A 7,310-nucleotide genomic window follows, 5' to 3' on the forward strand; every position below is an offset into this window, starting at 1 on the left:
TTTTGAACTGTTCAATTTGAAGGAATTTATGAGGCCATTATTTTAATTTTTTTTATGAGAACCAAAGACATTTATCAGAATATCTAAAACTAGACACAAAGCTCCTGACTAACCTTCATCCAAAGAATACAATGCTCCACAAGATTAAGAGGCTCCCGCATCTAAAATCATCAATCCAAAAGAATGTGATTGCAATTGTCATGCTACAAAGTTTAAAATCTCTACCTTTTGACTAATAAGATAATTAAAATAGGATTAGGAAACAATGGATAGAATGATCAACAAACAATGAAGCTTTTTCTTTATTCATCCTGTGATAAAGGGTCCGGTTGCCACAAAGAATAAACTCGACAGTCAACAGAACATTGATCCACTGCCGAAGTTGTTATCCACCAGGGTTTCATTTTTGTTATGGTCTGCACTACATGTGCTGCATGAATTTCAAAGGGATGAGGGTGGGTGGAATCTCAGGCAAGTTTGGTGGAATAGATACACCTAAGCTAAAGGAAGTTCACTCTTTGTGGTGCAGCCCTGAACCACTTTCATAAGATAAAAGGCAAATCAAACTATATCACATTGGTACATGACATGATACCTGTGAGAACAAGATCAACAACCCTTCCTGCGTAATCTAGACATTGGCATCATTCTTGTTCTTGCCTTCGGTATCTGGGTTTTGTCCAAGTAACCTACTCGGATCTTCATCTCCATCTAAGACCTTCTTCCGAGCCTCCTTTACCTTAAGTGACTGCAATTTCAAATGATTGTAGAAGCAAACCCCCAAGAAAGCCAAGCCATACCCTAACAGATTAATACCAGTCACTCTATGCCAAGTTCAGCAGAAATGCACATGCACAGTTGGCACTAAAAAGCCTCACATCCAGATAAAATGAAGAAGAGGCTGCTAGAACCGGGAACTCAATTATTGCCCAAGGGATTGACAGGAATACAAAATAGCAAGGGGCAACATAGTACAGTGATGTTATTGGATTCAGACTAATCCCCTTAGCGGTCAAAAGTATTTGAATCAAGACTAACCGTGTTGCCTCAAAAACCACAGCACCCAATTGCAACATGACACCCCTAGAATTGAACTGGGCTTCCCCATATGCAGCAATGGCAACCCCTAAAGAGATTCCAACCATGTTGCCCATAGTCTTTGAACTGAAACACTCCTTTCCCAACAAAACTCCAATGGAATACACTGCAACAGGCATGAGGGCCTTAAGCATCTGTATAAGAACAAGGCCAAGGTAGGAATGAACAAGACCGAGGTTAAGGAGGGCATGAGGCTGAGGAATGAACAAGGTTGAGGTTAAGGATGGCAGAGTTTTGATAAATAGAATGATGAGACACATGGCCTTCATGGTAGGTCCCACATAGCATTTTTTGTAGGATGATTAATATGCTATGTGGTAGCTGTAATTTATAAAATTTGCATTTTCATGCGCTACACGTGCCTCCTGCCTCACTGAGAGGTGTAACCAGAGAATGATTGCCTTGAAGAAACTCAATTGCCAAACACAAACACATAGTTTTTCAGCGGATGGACTAGGAAATCTAACCGGGCTCACCACCAGAGGTATAACTAAAGAACTAGTGCCTTTAGAGAAACTCAACAGGCTAACACAGTATTTCACTGCAGTTGCTTTCCTTTTCTTTCCTGCAGTAGAAAATTCACTCTAGTTAGCTACAGAGGATCACCGTGGGGGCTTTAACAGTATTTCACTGCAGCTGCTTTCGTTTTCTTTCCTGCAGCAGATATTCATTTTCTTTCCTGCGACAGAAGATTCATTCTAGTTAGCTACAGAGGATCACCATGGGGGCTTTAAGGAGGACGAAGACATGCCTGCCTTTCTTGGTGCCATTCCAGCTACGACTACAAGTGGAATTTGGCCTCAAGATTTCAAAATTGTTGATCATTTGAGCTTCCTGGAATTGTACATGTAGTCACCAGAGCAGATTTGATAGTGGAGACGCTCCATTTAGGGTTGACAGATCTCAATAAGGCAACAATTTTCTTTCTGCCGGGTTGACAGATCTCAATAAGGCAGCAATTTTCTTTAGTGCGGCAGAAGATTCATTCTGGTTAGCTACAGAGGATCACTGTGGGGACTTTAAGGAGGAAGAAGATGCGCCTACCTTTCTTGGCGCCATTCCAGCTACGACTACAGGTGGAATTTGGCCTCAAGCTTTCAAAATTGTTGATCATTTGAGCTTCCTGGTACATGTAGTCACGAGAGCAGATTTGATAGTGGAGACGCTCCATTTAGGGTTGACAGGTCTCAATAAGGCTAACAAATTTTGGGCTTCCTTCCTCGGACGACGATGTAACAGATTCTGGGCTTCCTTCCTCGGACGGCTAACAGATTCTGGGCTTCCTTCCTCAGACGACGATGTAACAGATTTGGGCTTCCTTCCTCAGAGGATGATGCAAAATCTGATGGCAAACCCAATTTCACACCGCCCACTAAGTTCTCTGTTGCAAACTCCGATTTAGAGCCCAAAGTTCTTTGCTGCAACTTCCGATTTAGAGCCCAAGACTTTGGGTCATGGTACAGTCATAAAGAAGACCAGAGATGTGTTAAGTCCAAGAAACTTCCGACTCAGAGCCTAGTTCAATCATGAAGAAGACTAGGGACATGTTAACGCCAAGCAGAGTTGAGACAGGATGGAGACCAAGCTGTCGGCAAGTTGGAAAGAAGAAGATATCTGAAGATTCATATCAAAGAGTTGTTGGCCCATCAGAAAGACCCTTTCGTCCTCTGGCAACCCGAAAATGGTGGGTGAGTTTCCTAAGTTTCCTTCCAAAATCATAGGTCCAGATTATAAGTGATAGCAAGGTAGGCTAAGTTGTTTGCAGTTTGCAGTTTGTAGCAATTGTTGACACAGTTTATTGTGTTGCTTCATAGCTCTCCCTATTGTGCTTCTTCACAACTCTCTTCTGCCCTGGAACCTAGGTTACTGGTTAAGAAGGAAGGCTCTGCAGGCAAGTACCCTGGATAATGCGAAGATAGCTCCCGTTCCGTAGACGACACCACATTAACATGTGGCAACTTCAGCGACACCGCACGAACACGTGGCAACTTCAGCGACTAAGAAATGGCTTATGGAAACTTTATCTTCCCTGGCATTTCCAAACTGGGCTAGCATTTAATATTGCTAGACTAATGCTAGCATTAGTCTACAGTTTGAAACAATTTCGAAATATGAAAAACACAAACCCAAAATAATATAAGATTATCACCCCTCCGCCTTGGGAAGAGGCTAAATAAGACCACGAAAAAAATTAGAATATGGTCTGCGGACGACATAGCACATCGATGCCTAAAAACTTACTAAATATTAACACAAACTAATGTTAAGCCATCGAAATCGATTACTATAGTCCCATGCCATTGCCAAATGGGAGGAATGGGAGGACTAATGAGTAGAAAATTTATATATATACTTCATTTTTTAAGTTGATTTCAACTATCATAACCCCTATTTTTAACTATGTTTCAATCTTACCGAGCAAAATTTGCGTTTGTTTATCTTACGGCAGGGACTCCATGCTGCAAGCAACCTTGTTTTAAAATGTCTTTTTATAATCATATATTTAACGCATTTAAAAACCCATACTATATTTAACTCCTCAAATTAAAGAAATACTCGTGAAATTAAGGAAATTAAACATATAAATCTTAAAAATTTACTCCATAATATAGAGTATGTAGTACTCTTAAAAATAATTTACCCCATAATATAAAGTATGTAGTACTCTTAAAAATAATTTAATCCATAATAAGAATTGTTTTTGGGAAGACTTCCTATTTAATTTAATTTGAAGTAAAATACTACGGTTTTATTGTTAATCTAAAATTAAGATTTAGATCATTTACATATTAATCTCAACATAGTTATATGACATTACATTTAAAATTTGATTTAAAGTTTTGGCCCCCAACGGCACCAGAGATTGCGTGTTTATTTAGTTTTTTCACAGCGTTTGTTTTTTTCATTCGAATGAAATTTGAGTTACCGTTTTGGTCCCACACGGCTCCATAGATGACTTGGCTATAGCAATGAAACTTGATTTACCATTTTGGTCTCAAACAGCTCGCTAGGCTAGATGACGTAGCTATCACAGCTTTTTCAGAGATTTTGTTTTTATGAAAGTTTTTTCACAGCTTTTGTTTTGTTTTTTTTTCAATTGAAATAAACTAAATAACTCGACTGCTCTGCATTATTTACCCCACTCTCTATGCTTCATTATGCTGTGGACGCTCTTTTTCTTTGTTGCTTTTGCTGTAATCTATATATCGTCTTTTCAGATTGCAGTTATTTGTTAAATGTAAAGCCCTGAGAGGCAGAGAAGGACGCCAAAGGTCACCGTAGAGTTGGGCATTGCGCTGCCTCTGACGTGAAGGATTTGAAATTCAATCCTCTTCAGATGTTTCAATCCTTTTGGAGTGGAGAAAATGCGTGGATGGTTTTGATGGTCGATTTGGCACATGCTTTGACGGTTTTGCAATTCAATTAAACAGAGGATTTATTTGATGCTTTTGCATTTCAATTAAAGTTCGGAGGATTTATTTGATGGTTTTGCAATTCAATTGAACTGTAGAGGATTTATTTGATGGTTTTGCAATTCAATTGAATTAAACAGTAGAGGATTTATTTTTGTTTTTGTTTCCATTTACAGGAAGTGATCGACCAGTGCGCCCTGTCTTTTTATCGCCTTGTGGGACAGGGGATGTGCCTCCGAACATGGTTTATGTGACAGGTTATCAATTCATTTCGAATACCAATTTCGCTGCAAATAAGATGAATGTTTGGTTTAATGGCATGGGTGATATATGTTAATTTCATTTTCCAGTGAATGTAATTACGTAATTGACTTTACACTGGTAGTTGATTAAGAATTTTTTAACAAAATAAAACAACAATGTGAAGTTCTGACTTACAGTGAGCCGGCGTCAAGCGGAAACACAATTAACTTTAACTCAAATAATTAATTGAGTTACAGTCTGCCTGTATCATGCAGAAACACAATTAATTGATCTCAATTAATTGAGTTACAGTCAGCGTGCAGAACTACAGAGGGAAGAGGAGCATCCTCAAGCGCTTTTTTCTACCATTATCATCCATAAAAGCACGTTGCAATTTAATTCTTTGATGCAATGTGAGTGCTATTATTGTTGATTTGATCCAATATCTGTAACTTCCAATTTATTCTTTGGATTTACAAGTAATTGATTTATGCAATTTGTTTTCTTTTAACAGGACCAGTTCTCACAATTTGCCGGGATGTATGGAGATCATGCAGATGGACGTTCAGTCGTTCAAGATTAACTTTTGGTCTCTGCTCTGACTAGGAAGAGAGCGAAAAGCTTGCAGCCCAGCATTAGGAGGATCGATCTATGAATCAATTGGTTAAAGCAAGTAATTAAAGTTTTTTTAGCTTTATGTAAATGCACAGAAATAGCTTCCTTCCAGGGAGCTTTTTTTACGTTGACTTTATGCATCCCACCCGTCGTTTTTCCTGCAGACTCTGTATGCCGTTAAATTTTGTATTAAAACTCGGAAATTATTAAGAGCTTTGCTAGGGTTTACTATTTAAAAAATCCAGTTGTTCGAATGTATTATTATTTTTATTTTAGCAAAAAGTAGGATTAGTTTAACTTCGGCTAAGAATTTATTCTATGATATTTCTTATTGTGTTAGAAAATCATAGTTATTTTATTTAGATCCATTTGAACGAAATTGATTTTCAAATTATTTATTAAAATAAGTAGTTAGAGGGAGAGAGAGGAGGGGAATGAGGGGAGGAGGGAGGAAGGGGAATGAGGGAGAGAAGGGGAAAGGGAAGGAGAGAGAGGGGGATAGGAAGGAGAGGGAGGGAAGGAGAGTGAGGGAGAGCAGAGAAAGATAGAGGGAGAGAGAGAAGGGAAAGGAGGGTGGTAGAGAGGGATAGAGAGAGGGGGATAGTTAGAAATAGAGAGAGGGAGAGGGGAAGGAAGAGAAGGATAGGGAGGGAAGGAGAAAGGGGGCAGAAGGAGGGACACTGGGAGAGAGGGAAATGAAGGGAGAAAGGGAGTGCAGGGGAGAAAGAGAAAAGGGGTATAGGGAGGGAGAGTGAGAAAGAGAGGGAAATGGAGGGAGAAAGAGATTGGAGGAGAGGGAGAGGGAGAAAAAAAGAGTCAAATGGGCACGAGAGAGAGAGAGGGAGGATGAAAGGGATGTAGGGAGACGAAAAGTGATGGAGAGAGGGAAGGAGGGAGGGATAAAGAGAGAGAGGGGGTGGGTAGTTAGAGGAGGGAGAGGGAGAAGGGGAGAGAGGAAGGGACGGAGGGAGAGTGAGGGATAAATAACTAAGGGGATGGAGAGAAGGAGAGTGAGTAGAGAGGGAGAAAGGGTGGGAGAGAGAGTGGGGGGGAGAGACAGAGGGAGAAAGAGAGGGGAGGGTGGAAAGAGGGAGAGAGTGAGAGAGGGATAGGGAGAAGAATAGGGAGGGATAAGAGGAGAGGGAGGGAGTTCGATGGGCATAGAGGAAGAGGGAGTGGGAGAGAGAGGGGTGGGGATGAGACGGCAAAGAGAGCAAAGGTGAGAGAGAGATGGGATGGAGGGTGATCAGGAGAGAGAGAGAGGGAGGTGGAGGGAAAGGGGGAGAGAGAGTAGGCGTTGAGGCAAAGGGAGAGAGAGAGAGAGGGGAGAGGGAGAGTCAAGGGGGGAGAGAGAGAGAGAGGGGAGAGGGAGAGTCAAGGGGGGAGAGAGAGAGAAAGCAAGGTGGGGTGTAGGTAGATTTAGAGGGATGGAGAGAGATACTAAGGCGGTGGGAGACAAAGTGAGGGAGGTATTGAAGGAGAGTGAGAATATGGAGGAGAGAGAAATGAGAGAGGGAGAGTGAATTAAGGGGAGAGAGACAAGGATAGTGAGGGGGAAGGAGAGGGAGTAGAGAGAGATAAAGGGTTGGAGAGAGAGGGGGGTGGAGGGTGACGGAGAGAGAGAGAGGGAGGGAGGAGAGTGAGGGAAGGGTGAGGAAATAGGTCGAGGAGGATGAGGGAGGAAGAGAGAGTGGGGATGGGACAGAGAAAGAGAGAGAGAGGGATAGGGAGAGAAAGAGATTCACTGAGAGATGAGAATGGGGAGGGAGAGAAGGAGAGAGAGAGGGGAGTTAGAGGGAGAGGGAGAGAGATTGGAGGTGTGTAGGGAGAGAGAGTGGAGATGGTAGAGGAACGAGAGGGAGAGGGAGAGAGAGGAAGGGAGGAGGAAGAATAAGGGGGGCGAGAGAAAGGGGGAGATGAGACAAGGAAAGAGAGAGAGGG

At 41.7% G+C, this 7,310-nt stretch overlaps 1 pseudogene; it reads right to left on the reverse strand.

Moving 5' to 3' along the window:
- Positions 1-272: 272 nt before the first annotated feature.
- On the reverse strand, positions 273-1,367 carry LOC149239824 (putative sugar phosphate/phosphate translocator At5g25400 pseudogene; annotated as a pseudogene).
- Positions 1,368-7,310: the final 5,943 nt, after the last annotated feature.

This window comes from Pinus tabuliformis, chromosome 8 (genome assembly GCF_031772625.1).
Source record: "Pinus tabuliformis cultivar Carrire ecotype Pingquan chromosome 8, CPIR1, whole genome shotgun sequence".
In the NCBI taxonomy this organism is placed as follows: domain Eukaryota; kingdom Viridiplantae; phylum Streptophyta; class Pinopsida; order Pinales; family Pinaceae; genus Pinus; species Pinus tabuliformis.